General features: G+C 44.6%; 1 long non-coding RNA gene across 2 annotated transcripts in view; it reads right to left on the bottom strand.

Moving 5' to 3' along the window:
* The window catches only part of LOC135902310 (uncharacterized), a 237,063-nt gene that overhangs the window by 106,359 nt on the left and 105,894 nt on the right, over positions 1 to 24,810 (bottom strand). For both annotated transcript variants that reach the window (XR_011514672.1, XR_010564483.1), the window contains one exon: positions 19,780 to 19,835. This is a non-coding gene — a long non-coding RNA (uncharacterized lncRNA). The remainder of the gene's footprint in view (positions 1 to 19,779; positions 19,836 to 24,810) is intronic.

Genomic DNA, 24,810 nt, shown 5'->3' with positions numbered 1-24,810 from the left:
AATAAAGAGTTTTCTTCCAAGTTGGTTCCTTGCCTGCCTTCCCATCAGCTAGAACTAATCACGGAGACACTAAGACCATTTCAGTTATATTGGCGAAAACGGACGCGGCAAGAGAATTTCGCTTGCTTGCTCGCACTAGCGACACGCTTTCTGAAGCTCTCCGAGGGTACGTTATTGCCACCTGCACGCCGCATACCCTTTGTTACTGATCCAAGCGCCAACTAGATGCTTAACGTCTCGCTGCACTACCAAGGGTTTGATGTGGCCTTTACGAATACATACTACTGTCCTCGAATGACCGATACACCAATCTGTGACACCTGCGCTTCAGAAGAAACTACAAACAGCTGTCCTCGCGTGCCCTCAATACGGCAATTTTCTACAATTTAACCCCACCGATTCCTCTTTTCCTCTTTTTATTCCTCCTATCTCTTACCGCCAGTGTAGGAAAGCAAACCAGACGATCTTGTGGTTGACCTGCACGCCTTTCATCTCCTTGCTTTCTCCCTCTAGGCGCAAACCTCGCGGCTGACGCTGTTAGTTTTGCTCGAGGCGGAAGCAGTAAATACTCATCTGAATTCTAACTGGCATTTTCAAAATGACTAAGCTCAGTTGTTATTGCTTCAAAGCTTTCGAGAACGATGTCACACATATCCTTCCGGTCGGCCGGTCACAAGCCTGCAGGCGCCAGTCGAGATGCTTTCAGCTATTGCCCGGTGATGAACGACCTGCCGGAGATGGCCGTCACGTTTGCGTTACATCGTTAAGCCAAGCCGTCACGTTTTCGCTGCCGCGATGCCTCAGTGCATTTGCAGAGCCTACGTGCAGCAATTCATGGCATAACGACAAAACAAAAAAGAATAACAAGAACGTCATCACAGGTTCACGCCGTCTCGCCTCTTTCTCCGGAGGTAGAATTTTTACAGTCGCGATATTGAGCGAGAACATGAATGGCTCCAGAGCAGCGTAAGGTCGAACGCTTTAACTCCTGTATATGTGGATCACGGTGCTGGAATTTTTATTGTTCTACGCCAGAACCCTTCCTGCAGTTCTCAGAAACTGAAAAGCGATTTATTCATACTGCCACGTATGATTCGTGATACGCGTTATCACAAATACGTCCTAGATGTGGTCGCGCTATCAGAGTGTTCGTGCATCTAAAATGTTTAAATCCACGTGCTCAGTGTGTTTCCCTCTTAAAGAGAAACACATGCGTGCCGGCTACGTGCGTGCGGATATTCGCCTTTGGCAAGTGTAAATTCGCCCGGCCTTGCTGCAGATGTCTGGTGATTGGGGGCGCTGGCATCTTTTTGCTCAGCTGTGCATTGCAGGGACATAGCTTTAGCCGCGCCTTGCAGTTACAGAGCGCCAGAAATGTGGGAGCCGCACATTTAGTCTTCTCAACAATGAATCGAATTGTACGTAAACAAGTTAGTGCTATCGAGAGTATCAATTATTTCAGCTTGTTCTCAAACTAGCACTGTTATTTAACAGTAGTATAGAATGTACGATGAAAAGTCTGTCAATAGGGCACTTTTTCCAGAACTGTAGTGCAGCAGAAAACCAGGCACGGTAGAACCAACTTGGACAGACGTTGCTTCTGTCGTCCTTGCTCTTTTGCTGCACCACATTTCAAGCAAATAATCGGGCACCAACTAGCATAGGAAGATACTTTATTGGGAAACAGGGAAGATCAGCATAGCCATCTCGTTCGGCGCGACTTCCGACCGCTCTGGTAGCTTTTTCCGCCGTCACCTTGATAATAAGGCACAAACAGCTAGAGTTCGCCCAATAAACAGTTATCTTCTAAATTGTTTCTTTGCCGGCCTTCTGCTCAGCCAGCACTCTTCCCTAACACTGGAAAACATTAATAAAGAAGTCACGTACCTATTCTCTATAGAATGGATGGTATGACGTTGTCTGGTGCTACAAATAAGCATGAATGAAACGAACAACTTTTGATTAAGAAAGGGAGGAAAAAAAAAAGTAATGGCAGGGAGGTTAACCAGGTGGACATCCGATTCGCTACTCTGCATGGGGGAAAAAGAATGACGAAATGAAAGAAAGAAGGAGAACGCAAAATGAGGAAGAGCAAGATTCGTAAAGCGCCTGCGTGGTTCATAATCGAAATATGTGAACTGTAAGGTAGGTTGGGTAAAAAAGAAAAATCTCACAACTAAAGTTTTTTTGTGCAGACGCTTTGTTCACTGCTCTCTTGGAACAGTGCATCTGTGTTTATGTTATTCCTATTTTTTAATTATTTTAGCGCTGAGACATTGCCGTGTTGCTATTCAGCGAACGACGTTAATGAGCAAAGGCACTTTTCTCGTCACAATTATTGAATCATATTACAAACTGAGGCTCCAGCAGCAAAAGAAAATCTATGGTTGAGAATGCTCCTGGAATTAGGCCTCAGTCCGCCTCTTCAAAAGTGGAAATGCAATGAGCTTAAAGAAATGACTGCAGGTATTTTAAAGCGACTTAGTAGAAAAGCTTAATGAAATACAGATTCAGGGACGGATGGAAATTTTCTGCGCATGCAATTAGGCAAGCACAAGTCTCGCATTCTCCTTAGGCGGGCGCGGCGTTTCGATACGAAGGCGGTGCAACAAAGGTGCGCGCTCTGAAGTCCCCCGAGGCAAACATACCTTAAGGAACATAGAACGACGGCTTTGGTTGATTAGCTGGAAATGTTTAATAATTGGAATCATTGGGCTACATTACTAGCGCCGTTGTTTCCGCCCACGTGCGTCACAAATATTTCTGAGAAAACCGTGTAATCCTTATAGGAACTAGCTTTGGATAGGAGAAAGTTGCCACCGCTATTGTTGCGCAGATGACCACTTCTCCTCTTGGGCAAACAAATGAATGTAAGTGGCCGGAATTATAGTTTTGAAGTTTCTGGAAAGGTGTACGAAAATCGTTTTGAAACTTCATTTATTTCTTACACACGGTGTCTTATTCCAAATCACATTTTAATGTACAATGACCGTCGTAATGCCTATATGCAATTTTCTTTTGAGGGAAGCAGTGACAGCGACACATATCCAGCATTATTATTTGGAAGATGTATACATTGGTTTAGCTGGTGTGCATTAGTTTTTCTTGCGCTAAGTACAGTAAGATGCAACGGGGACGAAATAGACATTGGATGTGAAGCGGACACGAAGTGATACAGGCGAGCACAATCTACTATTTGGTTTATCGTCAGATCATACCGCCGTTTCATACCACTTCGTGCCTGTTTCGCATCCTGTCTGTTTTGCCCCCGTTGCGTTTACTGTACCTAGCGTAAGAAAAATGAGTCATTATTTGCATCGAGCCTAAAAATGTATTATAGTATAGTGGCTCATGTTTCTTTTTTTCAAGTCGCCAAGCCTTTTTGCTTCCCTGCTATAAGGCCTCGTTCGTTGCAGACACGTTATTAGCGTGGAAACTAGTCTGAGGGCTTCGTTAGGTCGTACGACATCTTTGCGAAGTAGTGCGACCAGTTTAGATACTGTAAACAGCGAACAGGTAAACGATAATATTTTCATCAAATAAACAAAAGTTATGTTGTTCCCTAAATTCTAAAAATATATACTTGTTTTCTTTTAACAAGGAATAGCTTTGCATATGAAGGATAGCTTAAATATTATTAAAATACCCCCCTGTGAAACATACACAAGCACCGGTTTCTGTCAAAATATTGTTAAAGCTTTCATCAGGAATCTTCATTATTACTTATAGGGAAACAGCATCGTGAAAGCACTTGGCCTGAGGCATCGTTATGAATTTAATCTATGATAGCGTGTTCTTGTTGCATTCTATTGGTGCCCTGTTTCCTTGTAACTGTATCGTTCTCAGTTTAATTTATTGCCCAGTTTTCGCTTTCAAACAATCACTCCTCATGAGGTAACGCCCCTGTTTACTTTATACTGAGACTTTGCTGTCCCCTACTTCTTTCGGCATTGCACTTAAATATTGCTATCGTAGTTGCTTTTAAGTAGCCCTAAAACAGGAATAGAAAATCTGGTGTTAAATCAGACAAATGGGTATTCTGTAACTAGCTACACTTACATAATACATAGTTAGGTTGCCTTGATTTTCATACAGTAGCTTGTTTTTCATTGTTAATATTAGGGCCAGGGTGGCATGCATATACTTCAAGTATAGTTTTTTTTGTTCTTACCTTGTTTCTGTTTTGTTTTCATTCGGACGGATTCACCGCAAGGCATAAAGCATAAAATAAAGTTTTGAACTGTGCATCGTGCAAGAGAGGCAGCGGTGTGTTTGCAAACTTGTTGCCCATCCCCCAACGGTCATAGTGTTCAGGTAGGTCTGGCTCGAGCCCAGCATAAGTTCTTAGGTCCGATCGACCACGTTCCAGGACCTTCCCATAGATGTCGAGCATCTTAGCTTGTCACAGGAGCCGAGTACTTGGGGCGCAACGCTTGGTCGCCTTTTGCTGATCTCCAAGCTCAGTTGAGCGATGCTGCGAGGGACACTCCAGCCTGAAGCCCCTCGAACAGACATTTTCTGCGTCCGGGCAAGGTTACGGGGAAGAAAGCAGACACGCGGGAGAATGAAAGCGTGCGTGTCCTTGGTGGAGAGCGCGGGGATCCGACGACAGGGATATACGTGTCTTAGACGGCGCAGGTAATCATGCTAGTTGGTCTGCCATGTCGTTGAAACAATTCCAACCGTGTCCCTGTACCTTTATTATTCCTCCGTATAAGCGTCATCTGAAGAAAAAAAAAGCGTGTGTAAAAAGGTGTCGCTAAGTAATCACTAAAGGGAAAATATTTATTACGACTGTCGCTTGTGCAGCACGTGCAGTGCACCATGATGACACCGACGTCAATGACAATTGCGCCAAAAGCTACTTAATTACAGCACGCAACGTCACCTCCCCCTCCTCTCTGTCCCCAGCATACTGTAGCAAGCCGGATCTTCCCCTCTGGTTAATCTCCCTGCCTTTCCCCTTTCCTCGGTCTTTCTCTTCTCGGCACCGCTTTAATTAGCGACGAAATATGCAACACGTGATTATTCACCGCTCAAGGTGAAATATAAAATTTAAGTCTCATTGCTATTGCAAAGAATAAACCAGGCTGCCTTTCTGCCCCTTCCCTGGAAAAAAAAAGAAAGAAAAAAAGAACAGGTCGTGTTTACTTGACTTAGATTTGAGCTTCCGTTATACAAAGCTGAAAGCGTGTACACGGTACGCATTACATGATGTATAAACGCGCGTTTCTTACACGAGTATTGCAGATTATGGAATATTGAGACCGTACGATAATTTTTCTTGGTTGATCATACTTCACAGCAGCAACAGGCGCCAAATTTGCGTTTTTGTTTTACAGCGAAGCTGGTAGTCTCTAGTTGGTCGGTATTTTTCGTGGTGTGTTCACCCACAAAAGAGCCCCTGGAAAAGCGATTGTGTTGGAATCCCTGCGTAACCAAATTATGTTTTCTCGTATATTCAAATTACATTCTGATGCTATCATGTCTGTAGATTGTGCGTAAGTCGTACTTAAGGAATTTCCTCACGTATTTTACTTTGAGAAATACGATTGGTTGAATAAAGAAATTTGAGCAGGCGTAGGGCTCAAAAACAAACGGCACCTGGAATGCTTTTTGCTCGAGTTCCCACGAAAGAGAATTGTGTTTTCTCGTATGTTCAAATTACAATGAGATGCTAGCTATCATGTATGCGGGTAGTGCGTGCACGTTTAGGTGCACGTTAAGGAACCCCAGGTAGTCGAAATTTCCGGAGTACTCCACTACGGCGTGCCTCATAATCAGAAAGTGGTTTTGGCACGTAAAACCCCATAATTTAATTTTTTAATAGATTCCTGGCACTTATCAAATAGGTGATGTAACGCTAATTGGTTTGCTGCTAATGTAGAAACATCGCTTTTATGCGAAGCATATTACGAGGGCTCAACCCAGCTCCTCAGGCGCGGCGGTGTCGCCTTCAATACCACGTGACACCGTGACGTCACGACAGAGGAGAAGTGGCTTTGGCTCAACTCTTGCAAGATGGGCTGGGTGGGAATCGAACCAGGGTCTCCGGAGTGTGAGACGGAGACGCTACCACTGAGCCACTACTATTTTTTTGTCTTTATTACCGACATGGCAACAAGGCTACAAAACAAGACATTTTAACAATAGACAACGGTCACGACAACATCTCTGCCATTGGTTGGCAGTCACAGGGCTAAAATCGCTTAAAATTCGCTAGCTCAGTCATCACACTGAGCCATTTTGGTTTTTCTTTTTGCAAATTATACATTTCCTTAATATGACAAATGCTTTCAATGAAGTATTCTCTAACAGGCCGGGCATTTACTTCGGCATGTCTCACGGCCATTCTAGTTTTCCATAAACTATGTAAGGACACCAGCATGAACATGTCATAGGGTACTTTGTCTTCATTTAGAGTAGGCAAGAAACGAATCCCATATGGTGTAATCGGCAAGTCCTTCTTTAGTGTTCTCTGTAATATGTCCCAATGGAACACAGCATCCCAGCAGTCTAGAAAAATGTGTTCTATTGTTTCGGGTTTCCGGCATAGTAAACAGTTGACGCTCCAAGGCACGGAAAGACCTTTTTCATCTAGCCACGGTTTCACAGGTAAAGTATTGGTGTGGAGCTGGAAAAAGAAGGACTTTACCGATGGGCGTACTGGCATTCGTTTTACTCTTTTTAGTACGTCCTTTTCAGGTCCAATGCAGAACATCGAGCGATACAATGGCACCGGCAACATTGTGTCTACCAGGTCCTTATATAAGCGCTTTCGTGGTACCCTACTTAGGTATTCCATGGATAACCGAACCTTTAACAGCTGAAACGCCAAGACTACCTCTTTTAGGAAACCACGCGCTCTGCCTTGACTGCACCGATGTGACGATACAATAAACTCAGGTATAGCTTCGCTCAGCCTTGTCTGAAACATAGTTAATAAAAATGGGTCATTTTGGTCCCGTAAGAAAACAAACCGCGACACAATCTGCCTAATGAACAAATGTGCCAGACCTAATCCTCCATTTTTAACCGAACGAAAGAGATTAGTGCGACTGGTGCGCTCCCAGCTTGAACCCCATACAAACACTGCAAGTACTCTGTGTAAACGTTGTATGTCAGCCCTTGACATGCACAACGCTTGGAGCACGTAAAAAATTTTGGCAACGGCAAACAGGTTGCACACTGTCGCACGAGCAAACATAGAGAAATTGCGGCCTCCCCATTTAAGTGTACCTTCACGAACCCTTTCAGTTTCGGCATTCCAGTAATCAACGGCGTCACGGTAGTGCTCAAGCGGCAACCCCAGGTACTTTGCCGGCGTGACTGTCCAGCGGATATTTGCAAACGTACTCGGATGGTCTTCCCAGTTGCCGATCCATACCCCTAGGGATTTATCAAAGTTGATAGCACTGCCTGTCATTCTGCAGTATGATAAAGCCTCTGCGACCGCGATTTCGATGCTTTCTTTATCCCGACAAAACAACGCGATGTCATCCGCGTATGCCAGCACTTTCACCTCCGCGGACTGCACTCTGAAACCCGATATTCTGTTGTCATTCTTGATTTTCCTACAAAGCGGCTCTAGGTAAATTGCGAATAAAAGAGGCGACAAACCACACCCCTGGCGCACAGATGACCGGACACTAAAGGATTTGGTAACCTCCTTGTTTATAATGAGGCTGGCGGTACAGTCTTGATAGCACATCTTTACCCCATCCAAGATCAAATCCCCTACCTTTATGTGTTCTAGAATACTGAAAAGAATTTTATGGGCCACACGGTCGAAAGCCTTCTGCATATCTAACTGTAACATGGCACAGTGTTCACCTAGGTCATTACAGTATTCTAAGATGCTTCTGGCAATATGAATGTTTGTGTAGATAGACCTCCCTTTAATGCCGCATGTTTGATGCGACCCTACTATTCTGGTCACCACTCCCTGTAATCGCTTTCCCAGCACTCTTGTAAATATCTTATAGTCTACATTCATTAGTGATATCGGCCGGTAAGCGTCAACAGCTAACAATTTTTCTGGGTCCTCTGATTTCGGTATCAGGACTACGTGCGATGTCCGAAAAGAAGGGGGAACCTGTTTCTGCGCATAGGCCTCCTTAAACAACCGTAACAGGATCTCACTGACATCACTTTTGAAGGCTTTATAAAAGGCCGCTCCGAGTCCATCAGGTCCCGGAGACTTGCCTACAACTAAATCATCTATGGCTCCTTCCACTTCGGTGATGCTCAGAGGCCACTCCAGACGTTTTTGAATGTCTTCCTCTAATTGCGGCATGTTTGACAAAAAGTCCGTCTTGAATTCTTCTGTGACGTCTTTAACAGTCCCGAATAATTTGCTATAATAATCAAGAAACGCCTCTTCAATTTTTTGAGGTTGGCTCGTGATATCGTTCTCGTATTGAATCATTCTGATTTCATTTCGCCTCGCGTATGCCTTTTCGTCAGATAAGGCTCGTTTAGTCGGTGTCTCACCTAGCCAAGCCCTTTCAGCTCGTGCCCTTATAACTGCTCCTTTGAACTTCTCTTCTTCGATAAGCTCAAGCTGGCTTTTCAGTTCTCTTATCTCCTTTGTTCGGCTCCCGGGTCTCTCGCTTTCCACGGTATACAAAAAATCAAGCTCACGTTGCATTTCATTTTCTTTTTTCCTTTTAATAAATTTCTCTTTACTGGATTCTTCTATAGCACTGATCTTGACGCCTTGTTTAAAGTTCTCCCATAATTCTAGCACGTTGCCATCTTCGGCTTCAATCAAATTATCTAACTTTTGCTTCACGCTTTCGCAAAAGGATTCGTTCATTAACAGCCCATCGTTGAACTTCCACAACTTCCAGTTAAACTTCGATTTTCTTTCTGTGGTACCTACACTAAAAGTTACAAGGCTGTGATCGCTGAACGAGACGTGTTTGCAACTATAGCTGCCACACATCGGAACAAGCTCCAGTGCGACATACCCTCTATCTAGCCTTGCGTGACTTTGCCCTTGAAAATGTGTGAATGCAGGCGTGCCGGTAGTACACAGGAAATTACCGACGTCATCCAGATTAGATTCTTGAACTAGTGTGTTTAAAAGTAAAGCACTTTTGTCACGCACTGGGAGGTTTTTCACTCGATCGGCCGCGTAACATACACAATTAAAATCTCCTAGCAATACGACTTTCCTGTCACACTGTAAATGCTGATTTACTGTTTCAAAGAAAGGCACACGCTCACTTTCAGTGTTTGGGGCGTAGACACATATCACGCGCCAACCTACATTCAGAAAGGAAAAATCCACAAAACCCAGTCTTCCACTTTCACAAGAAAAGACCCCTTCTTCTCTAATTCCCAGGTTGTTTCTAATGAAGATAGCGCACCCCGCAGAAGTCCCAACAGCATGTGATACACAAACATTGTATCTATTGCGACACTGAGCCACTACTACGATGCTTCAAAGCGGTAAAAAAGCGCCTCTAGTGAATGCGGTGTTGCCTTAGAAACGAGCTGTTTCTAAGGCTCAGGCGTGCGTCGCTTGCTCAGGCGCCCATTTCGTTGCCGCGCCGAACGCTGCGTTGCTCGACGCTCACCGCGTCCAATGCGGGGCGTCCAAGGCGAAGCAGAGTAACGCATGAGTTGTTTCTTCGTCTAGCCGAACCAAATATAGCCAAGCAACAGCAGTTCACCAAGCTAAACAGTGGTTCAACAACTAAAATAAAGGCTAGTATGCTTCGCATCCTGGGCTTAACCTTACCTAAGCCACAGCCATTTTTTTTTAAGCCCTTCGACTGACGTTTCTATTTTCGCCGCTTGCAGAAGCCATGGTGGGTAGCACAGGCCTAACTGCCAAAAGATGTGGTCGTGGGAGTCCTGATTTGTGCTCTTGAAACAAGGCATGTTTCTGTGCACCCGGACGGTTCTTTGTCAAAGAGAGAAGGGGGTGTGCAGAATGCTGAGTGGAAATTCTGAAGAGATGTCGGCATGTTTCCAGGCCGCAAATCACCGTGAAATGCGGTTCCCACGCTTCTGCAATAGTGAGGTGACTGGATGTAGCTTGTGGGACCTTTAGGCACACTCGTAAGCTCTGAGCCTGTAACAGCTGTAGCCGATGGAGGGACGTCGCAGATAATTTATGCAATATAGGGGCGGAGTAAGCAACTCTCTGACGCACAAGTGCTGAGTGGACGTGAAGTAGGGATGCAGTTGTTCCACCCCACTTCGTGCCTGCGATTCTGCAGAGAACATTTATGACACAACTAATTTGGTCCTCCAGGGCGGTCAAATGATGAGTTCATCCAAGCTGGTGGTCTAAAATCGCGCCGAGAAAACGCTGTTTCCGAACCAGCTCGATCTCATGGCCATCTGTTGAAAGACCAAAATTTCTAACCTTCTTTCTTGTGAAAGGCAGAACCGCTGATTTGGCATAACATATGTTCATGTCCCGTTCTCTTAAATAGTCAGCTATTGCAAGCATATTTAGCGCCAGCAAACAAGGACGTAAGGGAGACGACAACACAATGCGCTATGTGTTGTCGTCTCCCTTACGTCCTTGTTTGCTGGCGCTAAATATGCTTTCAATTTACCAACACGCCCAACAAATGGCAATGCTACAATTTATGTCAGCTATTGCGTTCGAAGCTTCCTGCAGCCGATGCTTGACAACGCCTATAGACTTATTCGATGTTCATATGCAAATGTCATCGAAATACATAGATATGTTTATGTCTGCTAGAAGTACTGCTGCTAAACCTGCTATTGCTGCATTGAAGAGAAGTGGACATAATACACTTCCTTGCGGAACTCCTTTGTTTATGGTGTATGCATTACTTTGGCTGTCATTTGTATTTATATATATCTTTCTGTCTTTCAAGAAGTTAGCTATCCATTTGAGCACTCGGCCATGCACTCCGAGAGTTGAGAGTCCAAGCAGAACGTGAAGGATGACCGAGTGAAAGTCCTTCTTAATATCAACACAGCAACAGCAATGTTTCCATAGGTATTCTCGTGGTTAACAAACGTTACCAAGTCAAAGATGCAGTCCATTGTACATCTGCGTTTTCTGAAGCCAGCCATTTGATCTGGTAGACAACTACTGGATTCTATCAACCATTGCAGTCTAATATCGATCATTTTTTCCATCACCTTTGAAACACAGCTCGTTAAACTAACAGGACGGAAGGAGTCAAGAGACAGTGGCGCTTTGCCAGGTTTTAGCAAAGGGACTATGTTAGCGATCCTCCCACTCATAGGAACAAGTGCTTCCTCCCACATCGTGTTGAAGAAGTGTAGGAGAGTGGACGAGCCTGTTGGGCCAAGGTTTTTCAAGGTACAATAAGAGATGTTGTCAGAGCCAGTCGCTGTTCTTTGGTGTGCCTTCGAGAGAGCGTGCTGCAGTTCTTTGAGAGAGAACAGAATATCCAACTGGGTATGAGGTAAATTGCGAGCATCTTCAATATGTTGCTGCATCGAAAAGAGAGATTGATCTTGATTTGATACAGGTTTTGCGAAATTTGCTAGTGTTGCCCAGAACGTGTTTGCACTTTCGCTTTCAGATACGCGAAGAGCTGTAGCAAGGCTTTTGAAGGGACTGCATTGTGATACCGGAGGGCCAAGGGCGCCTATTAATCTCCAAAATTTCGGCAAGGGGGTGAATGGGGTAAGTGACGTTCAGAACTCACGCCACCGTTACTGTCCCAGTCTTTGCATGTCCTGATTAGATTTTCGGTGTGCAGCTTGACTTTCTTGATAATCTTCAAGCCATCCGGAAGGGCAAAACCGACGCTCTGCTCTGCGTCTAACGGCTCGGAGTCGTTCATAGACCGCGTCGACACTGCTTTGTCCCTCCCGAACAGCTGTGTATCGCGTAGCCCTGGAGTAATTACTTAGTACCGATGACATGAACATGTCCAGGTCATTTACTTGGTTCAGTACCGCAGAATTATATTCTCGAAATAGTGGCCAATTAGTAAGTTTGGTTACTCTGGGAGATCTTACCGGATGTATAAGGTGATGCGCTATGAGAATAGGGTAGTGGTCACTGCCCCGTGTTTCATAATCTGTGCACCATCTAATACCGCACTTAAGGTCAGGCGAGGCTATAGTAAGATCAAGACAACTAGCGTAATTGTAGCCTCTTAAAAAGGTAATCGATCGATCATTGAACCCAACAAGGCCGCATGAGTCTATAGCCTTTTCTGAAGACCTGTCTCTAGAATCAGTGTGGCTACTGCCCCAGGTAACATCATGCGCATTGAAGTCCCCGCAGAGTAGGACTGGTCCCTGAATCCTTTGAAAGAGATGCATGAAAGTTGACTCAGTAAGACGCGTTGCTGGTTGCATGTAAACGCAAACAACGGCCACTAGCAGATTTTTAAACTGGACTTTACAGGCAATGAACTCAGGCACATCAGAGTCCGAGGAGAAGAGAGGACAGGAAGGTAGATCGCGTCTGACGCACAACATAGTTCGGCTAGGGTTCGGAGTTCGTGAAGATGTGTATATTACGTAGTTCGAAAGACAGAAACTACTGTCTACACCGGCTTCGTTAAGACACACAACGGGGAATCTGCATTGCGAAACAAGTTTCCTGAAGCCTGCACTCTTAGATCGAATGCCATTTGCATTCCATTGTAATACGGTTGTGTTTCGAAAACAGTTATCCATCTGGCGAGCCATTATGCTAAGTTGTAAACTACTTTTGTAGTACCAGTGGTTCTAACGAAAGAACAGCGCTCACCTCTGGAAGGTTGTTTGCCATAGAAAACGCCCGCAGAATTGCTTTTAACGCAACAAAGAACATAGACATCACCGTATGCTGCTGAGATGATTCCGGTTCACATGAGACATGAGCAGGTGCTTGTGTTCACAAAGGGATGAATGCCTGCTGAGACTCATGCTGGCGGTCGACAACACTTGGCGACGTCTTTCCTTGGCTCTGTTTCCTGCTTGGTTTGCCTTTCATCTCCTGTAAACCACTAGCCACCATCACATACGTTTTCTAGCGCTCTACTGGTTGTAACGGAGGAGCTGCTTTCACTGGGTTGACAGCATCTAAGTTCGGAGGAGGCGAGCCTTGTTTCGGGGTACGACCATGTAATATTTCTTGTCGCCTGAGTAATGAAGCCGCTTGATGCTTGTGACATCTAGCGTATGAAGCTGTGTAGTCTCCGTTGCAGTTGACGCACTTGGGTTGATTTGCAGACTTTATAATCATGCGCTCCCGCACAGATCTCGCATCGCAATTGGCCATGGGAGGACTTAGCAACGTGGCCAAATCGCTGGCAATTGTAGCACCGAGTTGCCGGTTCTAAATGTTCTTCGACTGAATTACTCGTGAATCCAAGTAGGACGCGTGTTGGCAATGGTTTGTCTGGCAAGAATTGTAGGATGACTCTCCGAAGTCCATGTGGTTCCACTGTTCCATCTTCTCGGCGGAGCCATTTGATCTGTCTCCTAACGGAAATGACACCGCTATCTTGTAGGTACTCAAGTAGTTAGTCTTCAGTGTACTGAGTTGAAACATGTCTTATTTATCCTAGATTTTTTGTGTACGATGGTGGCACGTATTGTTCCACTGCAAGGCCAGCAACATGAGTTAACTCAAGTAGTCTCGTCGAGGCTGCGAGAGAAGACACATTGGCGGAAAAGTTACCTTTCCTCGTTACACCAAATGATTGTACCTTCTCTCTTGCCGTGGTGATAATCTCACTGGCCAAATTGTTTGGATTCACTATCCAAAATGACGCTTCCGGATTGGTGAGCTTGAAAATCACTGGTATTCCCACTTGGCGTGATTTCTTGTACGTCACCGTGGTAAAAGATCTGTCTTCCGTTCCCATGTAGGCGGTTTCAATTATTTTGGCATCGCTGTGCGGCTCATGATCGTCACTACGTGCCCTCTTGGGAGAGTTCGCCTCGAGGTCAGCATCGTTGTCGCACTTGGGTTGAAGTGGTCGCTGCCAGCAGGTTTCACAGCGGGCGCTCGTTGTTCTGCAGTAGCATTCAGCTCTGCACTTACGTCAGGCAAGCTCTGGGAAGAACGGAGTCCCTTCTTTGCCAACTCGTTCGTTTGCCGGGGGAGCCGCTGGTACGGCTTGGAGGCCAAGAAGTCCTCCCGTCTGGTGGGGCGGGAAGTCGTCGACCGAACTTTGGCTAGTGAGTGCTGAGGTCGAGCGAGGAAACTCACAAATTAAGACGAAAAAGAGGGTCCCTGAGGAGCTCCCGTCCGCTGGTGGCACACTTCTTCGTCTTTCCATATTCCCATCGTTTCATCTTAGCTAACTACCATCTCACTGCTAGCTACCTACATCATTATTAAGCATCAGTGACCCCACTCTTTTTAAGAATGCGCTGATCAACATAAATTATATATGGTGGCAAATAGCATAATCACGTACTTATTCGTGAACATTGTCTGCTTCCTAAAGTGTACTCTTCCTGTATTTTCATATTATGCAAGTCTCTGTTTTGGTTGTTATGAATGCATTACTAGTTTCTTTATATCGACTTTTTTCCCTGCACTGTGAATTCCTAGAACTAATCCTGTTTTTTTACTCTTGGAATGTATTCTTGCCCTTCCCCTGTGCAAGGCACAATTATGTACCTTGATGGTATCAGAAACAATAATAAATAAATAAAGACCGGAGGAGAATGTGCATCAGCGGCCTCATCGAGAGCAGAGTTGGAACCAGTCGCACTCGGGGATCCAAGTTTATTACCAGACTGATTGCTTTTACTGCTACAAGCTGACTTGGACGAGGGGCCGAGATTGAGTTCCACATCACCGCTCAGGATAAGACGACTCGTGCAGTATAAAATGTGCAAACACCAGGGCACAAGACTATGTAGGCAAGGAAGCAGCAGCAAAAAGCGATCATCAGATCAGATACATACAGCGTTGTAGTAGTAACGTACGAAAAGCAAGAAACGATTAAACATCGTACTGGTACTGCTGCAACCTGGCCCACTGAAGAATGGATTGATGCGCAGGATATATATACCCCTTTTCGTTGCCGTGACAGACCGGCAGTTGTTGGTAATTGGCTGATCAAGAGCCAGGTCACTGGGATGACTGACATGACGATGTTTGAAGAGGGACACGAAGGAACTGTCACTTATCGCAGTGATAGGGTAGTCCCAGAGCAAGCGCTCGGTGGAATGCACGTGGCCGGCTAGAAACGACGAAGTAAGGTCAGACATAGCTAACCCAGGCCACGTGACGTCCCAGAAGTTGTGGTCAGCAAAACAGGCGAGTCACTGCACGAAGGGCAAGCAACGATTAAGCGTCGCATCGGTGCTGCTGCAACCTGGCCGACTCGTTGTCTTCGTCTCCCTTTAGCCTTCCATGGTTAACTTCCCTATCTTTCCCTCTTCGTTTCATTCACTCACCTTGCACAAACTGTTTCGTTCAGCTGTCTCTATTTGCACTTTGTCTAGTCTTTGTCTAGTTAGTTGAAGTCAGTTATATTTGATTAGATAGCTCAGTGTGTTAGTTATTAGATGATTAGTTTATGTATTTGCTTAGGTATAATAGTAATGTAGCTTATTAGTGATTGTTATTTCAGTTAGATGACTTAGTTAAACAGTTAGTTAGCTTTGTTAGTTTGAGTAGGTAATTTGTTTTGTTTGTTACCTTATTGATTTGGTTTGGTTGGTGTAGCACATGGTTATTATTATGTAATTAGTTTATTGGTGGAGATGGTGTTGTTACTGTACTCTGTTACGTTACTTATTATTTAGTTTAGTTAGTTAATGTAGTTGTTGGATATGTTAGTAACCTAGCTTAGGTAGTTATTAGTTTGGTCATTAGTTTAGGAATTACCTATGTTTCGTTAGTTAATCTGTCGGTTAGCTTTGTTAGTTCAGTAATTGGTAACTAGTAATTAGTTTTAGTTAGCTTAGTTATATGTAGTAATAATGTAGGAATAAATATTCATATGTTTAGTAATTTGCTAATTAGTTTAGTAATTCATTCATGCCCTTTGTTAGTTTAGTAATTACCTATTTGTTTCGTTAGTAAATCAGTTGATAAGCTTTGATAGTTGTAAATGCAGCTTTAATTGAACCTAGGAATGAACCAAACTCTTGTGGTTGTTTCGAAATTGTTCGCGTTTAGGTTCCTGAACACAGTACAGAAGCACGGCAGCGATTTGCACGTTTTGTGCAAACTATTAACATGCCGATACAGGCAGTCGACGCTTGCGCAATTGCAGGCGTACTCGCAGAACGTCTGTCACGGGGCGTCCGTTCGGCGTCTGCTCCAGTCCACCTTGTACTTGCACCAGCGCCGCGGTGCGTCCACTGCGGGCGTTATACGAAGCTCTCCAAAAGCACTACGTGGGAGTTCCATGACCAGATTAAAAGTATTACATGACCTTGGTAGTACCTTACGCATTCTTCTGAGGTAACCTACTTTTAAATGATAATTTAGTTGTATAAGGCACTTGCGCTTGGCGGATGGCCTAGAAGAATGAGGAAGTATGTTGCACTTCCGCGCACGTGCTTGTGCGCGTGATGCACATCGCTTCTTGTGGTGGCGCTTGTGTAGCTTCGTGTAACGTTCGGACATATACTTTCACAAGGTGGAATGTAGGCGGGTTTTTTTCTGTTTTTACCTTGAAACGTTTACTTCGCCGTAGTTTCGAGCGGTCCAACGCACTGCGACGGGAATTGGCCCGCCCCTTGCTCCTGCACTCTACGCCACGGATGCATACGAGACCATAGTTGGCATATCCTCTTGTACACGGTATTGGCCGATTGAATGGCTGGCATGGTGGCTTTCGCTCTGTTTTTCTTTGTTAGGTGTCAACACAGCTCAAGACCATCCGGTCAGATTATACAGAAATATGATGTAGACATTTTTTGTGTGTCATAGACGAAATAAAAAAAACGCCCGCCGCAGTGCTTCAGTGAATATGGCGTTCAGCGGTCGAGCACGATGTCGCGGGCTCAATCCCAGCAGCGGCCACCGCATTTCCATAAGGGTGGAATGCAAACACGCTCGTGTACTGTGCATTGGGTGCACGTCTTAGAGCCTCAGGTGGTCAAAACTAATCCGGAGTCTTACAATACGCAGTGCCTCATATTCTGGTCGTAGTTTCAGCATGTAAAAACGCGAGAGTTTATTTGAATTCAAAACAACTATTTATATCGGTATGCAAATTTATTTAGTTGCCATGCGACGGACAAGACGCTATCAGAAATTTTATGCGCGATATTTTGTCATGTTCATGAGCAGCACTCGTGTGCAAGTAATATTAGAGGATTTCACTTTGTCTTGGCCTGTTCATTCAGGTACCATGGACAGATAACTAGGAATCCGCATCAGTTTGGTGCTGCGGAAAGGTGTAGGCGAGCGTGGTGACGCTGATCAGCTAATCAATGCATATGATTAACCCAATGCGTAGAAAAGCAATGCCAGGGAACGCATGAGCGCTCGCGTGGTCTCTGCCGGCAGCCCTTGGCTGGTTGCCGGCAACGTGGACCTTTTTCTCGGACGTGTGACACCAGGCGCCATCACCTTTGTGAAACGTTGGATGCACTGCGTCGTCAAGAAAACGCATCGTCTTAACGCTTTAAGCAAAGAGAATGTTTTTGCATTTCCGTCGCACATCTGTAAGTGTGGCTCCACGTAAATGTTATACAGGACAGTCCCGGCTATTTGAATAGCTGGCACATAAAACTCCGACGCACTAATGTAATGTTTGCTACGTATCTTAGTGCCCTATGCTTGTTGCATTCATGCTGAAAAAAACGATGCAATTGATGCGATGGAAATATTTTCACTTTAGCTGTGTGCATATTCCCTGCATTCATTCATTTCTGTTTTGTTTCCTGCTGAAGTATTAAGGGTATCACTCTCATCGTTGCTTTGTATTATGGCATACATGAATAATGGAGGTCAAAGTGAACTCAGCAATCAGTTTGCTCCCAGTGAAGGTACAACGCCTATTATTTCAAGGCTTAGCAAATGTGAAGCAAGAGGAAGGGTCCATTGTTTCTGTTTTCAAGTAAGGACTCTATTAGGGCAAAGAGCCATTCCATCGAAAGCAAAACATTTCTTCAATCAACCAATCCATGAACCAATCGAGAAGACACTGAAACCTCTTTGCCCATTTGCTTGTAATGCCTTTTAGAAAGAACACTTTTCTTTCCTTCAAAAAGTGCGCAGAATGAACTTCCAGCGTCGTGTTGTTGTCACTCGCAGTTGCCAAAATGCTGCAAGATGTACTCTGTATAGGGCTGCTGAGGTGGAAACGCATCTTACTCTACCTAGTTCTGAGATAAGGAAGTGTTATTCACGGATTTTCACGTTGTTATACTTCCGAATATGTTACGGGGATGTATGCCATTATATGCCCTTATTTTTCTTTTAGAAGGCTCGAAATATTTAAAGACTGCTTGTGGCAGATAACACAATACTAGTCTGTCAGCTGGTCTACTCAAAGAGGCAGACATTACTGCATAATACATTGACATTCATAATCAACAAATTAACAAAAAGTCACTAATTAAGCTTTTAACTAATTACTTTATGCCACATATTGCAACTTAGAAATTCTAGTGGGTGAGACACTCAGGACACTCTCTCAGGATGACAAGTGTCATCCTGAGAATTCGATTTTCCTGGTCAATTGAGAATCAGTCGTACTCGCAATCTCAGTTCTGATCGATTCAGAATCGATCAATCACGTTACCGGTGCCTGCGCCGTGTTTTGTGTCTCTTCTTTGTGTCTTCGGGCAACATTATGTCGGTAAGAAAGAGAGAGATGCAAATGAGACAAAGGCAGGGAGGTTAACCAGACTTAAAACCTCCGGTTTGCTACCCTGCACTAGGGGAAGGGAAGGGGGAAGTAAAGACGGAAAGAAGAGCGTGACAAAAATAAAAGCATGTGAAAAAAAATATGAAAAGAGATGAAATGGGGTCATTATAGTCTTTCTAATAGGCCACTGTCACGTAGAAAAGTCAACAAACCCTTGACCGACTTTTGCTGCGACGACAGTTCACGTCGGCATTCCAAAACTGACTGTTCTGAAAGTGGCCTGTCGTCAAGGCGTGCCAACGTGGTCGCTAGTGACAGCCGGTGCGCGCTATATTGAGCACAGTGGCAGAGCACGTGTTCGATGGTCTCCTCGCCGCCGCAGTGTCTGCAAGCCGCGCTGTCGTCCATACCGACTCGGAAGGCGAAGGATCTTGTGTAGGCGACACCAAGCCACAGTCGGCAAAGTACTGCTGTTTCTAGTCGAGAGAGTCCAGATGGGGGTCGAAGTCGAAGGGATGGGTCCAGTCGGTGTAGACGTGTATGCTTTAACACCAACTAAAACACCAACTAGCCCAACAACACGTAGTTCTACAAAATATTTGCCGTCATTGTTTCATTAGATTTATGGGAAATACATATAAACACAGACTTGTCGCCCGTTGCTTCTTGTTTTGTTTATTGAAGTGAAAATACAAGAAGGAGCTGTAGTCCCGTACGATGATGTCGGCAACCACTTTTCACGTAATGTCAACAATGATGAAAAGAAACATATTGTAAAATAGGTTTCCTTTTATCATAGCAGTTCTGTTATTTCGACTGCGCATAATGACTTCATTCGCTAATTTTCACTGCAGAAATTTTAACATTCGTTTCAGGAGTAAAGTATTTTGGAGTATTTGTAGACCGTGCTCACGAACACTCACTAAAACTGCCTTTGTATAGGTGAATCTCTTACGCGGTACTCCATTTCGGATTCTCAAAAACATCCATTTTATACTTGAAAAGGCGCCGTCGCTATACTTACCTTAGTGACTTGCAAACAGAGTGCTCTAGGGTCCTTTCAGAAAACCACTCCCGCATCTGGCAAAAAAATAAATAAATAGCAAAGTGGACAGGAGTTTTTTCATCAGCTTTCAGAGCCGGTCACGTGGTCTTGACTCAGTATAGTTCAATCCATTGTCACATAAGTTGTTTACGTGTTCGCATCACAGTCTTTGTTGTCTCTCGCAGTCCTTGTCCTTCGCGCTGTACGTCCTTTTTACCATGAATTACCAACTAGCCCAAGCAACCACCCTTGTTCACATCACCCGTTGCGTAATGTCGGGAACATTCAATGTTAAAGCTCACGGTGCGGCGTGTGTTGGTAGAGCCGCCATGATCTACTACACTGACTCTAATGCCTTAGTATGCTCAGCATTTTAGCTTATGTGGCTGCATTCGGAGACTTACTCGTTGAATTTCCAAGCACATTTTCTCCAACAAAGGAAGCATCAAAACGTCTAGATCAAATATCCCAGCCTAGCGAAATATGGAGCTCAGAGAGCGCCTACAGCCATAGGGAAGAACCCAAAAGCGAAGAGCACTGCGTTGAGTGTCTAAAATTGTTTGCAGGGTTCGGCCTTACACTAGCATAAAGATAGAGCGTCGTCTGGCCCCTAGAGCATACAAGGGTCGCGCCATACCCATTTCAAATTTCTTTAGGCGGTTGCACACCTATACCTATATACAAAACACGGCCGAGTTTCATTCGTTTCTTCGTTTTATTTGTTTACTTTAGGAACCTGGAAAGTGCCTCACGGTGCGCGAACATCTTTTGTAATGCAGATTCTGGCTCATTACAGAATCGTTACTCTCTTCTCGCAGCATCACTGAAGAAAAAGTGGCTTTCCCTACATTCGTTCTTTTGGGCTATATAAGCCTAATGCGCTTTCCTGCGTCCTTAGCGAACAGTAAAATCTAATACGAGCCCATTTTTTGGCTTGATGTCGGGAAGTAATAAATTCCACGTCGCTGAAGAACTTTGTTTCTTTATATATACAAGTGTATTTTTTACGTTTAATTTTTTCTTGTGTGCGTTTCACGAAGTATAATGTTTCTTCAGGTTAGCACACACTACGGCTTGATGACAATGTTATACAAATGACGCACTTGCTAAAATGTGTTCTTCTGGACTGTCAACTCCTGTGAATTTGCTCTTATGTTGTTTGTTTATTGCGCCTTAGAGGATCGCATATGGGACACTATGTGCGGGGTGGAGTAAAATGAACTGAGGGAGAGGGGCGCCAATCAATGCTGTAAGTGGCTGATGGCAATTTGGGTGCGCGTTAAAGAACCCCAGGTGGTCAAAAATTCTTCCGGAGTCTCTCACTACGGCGTGCCTCATAATGAAATCGTGGCTTTGACACGCACAACTCTATATTATATTTTTTTGTTTCATATCAGTTTTCTTTCCTTTATTTTAAGCCTGATAAGTAAAGTTATAAACGCTTAGCATACCGAAGAAGAAAACAGCAAGTAAATTAAGTGATAAGGAACTCCAGTTTATCAGAGCACGAACAAATCCCCGGAAAGGAAAAACGGAACAGGAAACAAGAACTCATCCTTGCAACGGAGTCCTTTATCTAAAGTAACAAAATTGTCTACGTCCATATAGCTCATTGCTCTCGTCAGGGCTCCTTTAGAACTTTTCTCTCTTTGATATTCATACGCCGTGGACGCTCTGTCATGTGAGAGTACTCAGTGTCTTTGTTCTAAAAACACAACTGTGTAATACTGACATAGGCTGGTCCAAAAATGGAACAGCACGTAGTTATTTTTTCTTGGTTCAACGGGGTGGTGTAGCCAGTAGGAAATAAGGGCCTGTCCTTGGTCACTGAATTCCACGTGCATTCACGCAAATGGGTTCAAATCGATCCAGGAAGGGCGCTCAACCGACCGAAGCAATTTAGGACGCCCGCCCATTCTCGTCTTCAGAGCACGTAACGGCTAAGCACACGTTACGAAAAGGCCACTAATGCCCCGTCAACATGGTCAATCAGTAGGCAGCGAGAGCAAAGCTGACTGCGTGGTCACATACATGCATAAAAAAAAAGAACTTTTTATGTGATATGTAGTACTTGTAAATAAATGTCATCTTATGCTGGAAACAGGGAACGTTATAATCTTTCACCGGATTCCTGCTCCCTGTAATATCGTCGGCAACGAGTTTGTTGACAAGGCTGCCTGGTCTGCCCGCGAAGACACACAGACGCATCGAATATCTTTGGCCAGGACGGACGCTGCCAGGGAACTTGGGCTTGCACGCCAAAAAAAGACCCAATATATTTGGAGTTCTCCAAGTGCCTTCAATCGCCGACTGCATATGCTGGGCCTGTTGCTACGGCTTCAACTGCCATCTAGCCTTTCCCGCGGCGAATCAACCTTGCCGTGCCGCTTGGAGCAGGGAGTGGGGTTTACGAACGCTTAATCCTATAGTGTGGAAATGGTCGATAGGGGGAAGTGCGAATCCTGAAGGTGCGAGAAAACCATCGAGCGCCCATTGTCCATCTGTCTCCGCTACGACGTTCAACACCACTCTCTCTGGACAACTTAAAGGCGACTGAACTCAAGACCGTACTCCAAGTCAAAAGATACTCGGATCGTGGCCACATCCGTCCCTGGCACAAAAAGCAATTCGGGAAATAGTGGAGTACTTGAAGTTCATCGGCCTGGAAGACCACTTATAGTGCTACCACGCCTCCTCCCACGAACACTCAGTGCTCATTTTCTTCCTTTTTCTATTCCCCCTTTTCCTTACCCCCAGTGTACGGTAGGAAACCGAACGCTTGTTTCGTTGGCTTCCATGCCTCTCTCTCTCTCTCTCTCTCTCTGAATTACATTAGGAATTGATATTCACTTTGTCGTAGACAAACTACGGAACCTAACATTTCACTGCACTGGAATCATCCTCAACTAGTCTATAATCGACGGTTTCAGTCTCAAAGACTTCGCTTTTGATAACTATGAGTGAATGGTCGCCGCATTGACTATATTCTCTTTTGTCCATGTACAGCATATACGAAGAAGCCCAGTTTTCATTTCTACTATAATTTTTTGCCTATTACTAGTGCTCCTTCTGCTTCCGAACCAGTTTGCGTCTCCGCAAGTCTGCAAACTGGATTCCGCTTCTGCGAGCTAATTGTGGAGACAAACAGATCTAGTTCACATGGCACATCTTTCCAGATTATTGAAAAACTGAAAAATATATTTGTCTTCGTTCTTGTTCGACTTTCCGGAATAATTTAATACAAGTCCATATATCCATTATAGAAGCCACGGCCGCAGAATGCACTTGAGAAATATTAAGCCTGAGATGCTTCTAGTCTTGTCGACGACCTTCAAGAGACCTTGAGCCAAAATCCTGAGCCATTATCCGGGCACGCAAGATGAGAATGGAACAGGAACATCCGGCATCGTGCAAGAACAAAACGTGATCATCAGGGCAGCCAGTCAACTCACAAAGAAATGCGGTCTTTGGCCTCCAAGCCTTTGTACAGGACCACATTACATACGTTAGTTACTGCCCAAGCAAATTACAAAAAAAATATTGCTTCCGAGTTCTTCCTAATGTTTTTTTCACAATACCACTTGACTGTAGCTTCAACTACGTTGAAGTTTTATTTGTCATCTCCACTAGGGGGCGGGGGGGCGACGCTTAAAAGGTACAGGGAACTATATTTCATTGTCATCTTTTGGCGATGAAACAGTGCCTGTGCTCGTTTTAACGACAGTGGTCCGTGAGTTCCGCGGCGCGTAGGGCGCGCTGGCAGCGCCAGCAGAGTTTGGTGCGCCGCGAATACGTGCTTGGCTGAGACAAGACTTGCAGTGAGATTCTCTCTTTGAAAGGAAACTATTGTGTCCATATGGACCGACCCATAATATGGCATGGTGCACTATGGTGTGGTGTGGTATGGGAGGGTGTGTCGTTGCAAACATGCACTAAACCCATTTTAAGATAGTGGTTAGTATCATCTCCAACCAACCTGATTTACCGGTTAGCCATTTCGTGTTTACACCTACTCTCGATAACGCGAGAGCCAGTATTTTTTTTCTCCTCGAGTCATCTGGTAGCACAACGGCGCTTGCAGATAGCTGTCATCAAAACTTTCACTTCATCAATTTCCTATTATAAAAGAAATAAAGCTTCGTGGTGCTTTTTTGCAGACGAAGAAGGGAGGCAAGATGATGGAATATCTCAGAGTGCTGACAATCATCATGGCTTACCACCCATCGTGTTTGTTAAATAACACCGGCTACAGACGCTAGAAGACGCAACAATGCTCTTTGGTACATTTAACTAACCTTAACGACAAGCATGCAGTCTGTGAGATGTGACGAAAGCGCGTAACGTAGAAATCCAAAACAAGACAGAGATTCCCAGGAAAATTGCGGATTGAAGTGATCAACCGTCGTTTGACATCATAGACTCTAAATAAACAGTCACAGATATACCTTTAAATTAACCGGTAACAATTTAGGCTGCTGGTCACTGTCGCGTCTATCAGAACGACAGTTTTTCAGCTAATAAATGCTTTTTCGGCACTTACACATTTTTTCATTGCAATATTACGGGCTACGCCAACAAACTGACATAAAGCAAGTTGAAGGAGAAGAAAAAAACTAAAAAGAGCATGAACGTGGAGCCACCTCTCTACAATATTAGAGTATAGCACGATACATAAGATTGTTTCATTTTCTGTTTTCTTTAGTTCGCACCTGAAAGCACGTGACCTGCACATCGCCAATGAATGCTGTTGAGAGTAATTATCATGTTTGGGTTCTCTCGCAAGTCCCTGCTTTCCTAACTGCGCCTACTCGATGGTATTCATTGCCAGCTTGCTTAAACCGCCACAATCGTATGCTGGAAATTGATGCTGGATGCACGGGACGCTTAAATATCGTGCCGTCCTCTAATGATGCTACATTCGCTTTGACAACGTGCCTGGTAAGTAGAGGTGTCCCAGAGCCATAAGAGCGTGTTGTAAATGAAAACTGAAGAGAAAGTATAGCGCCCACC

The sequence above is a fragment of the Dermacentor albipictus genome, chromosome 5 (assembly GCF_038994185.2).
Source record: "Dermacentor albipictus isolate Rhodes 1998 colony chromosome 5, USDA_Dalb.pri_finalv2, whole genome shotgun sequence".
Lineage (NCBI taxonomy): Eukaryota > Metazoa > Arthropoda > Arachnida > Ixodida > Ixodidae > Dermacentor > Dermacentor albipictus.
The sequence above is the reverse complement of the archived record's forward strand: the minus strand, read 5'-3'. Positions and strand labels throughout refer to the sequence as shown.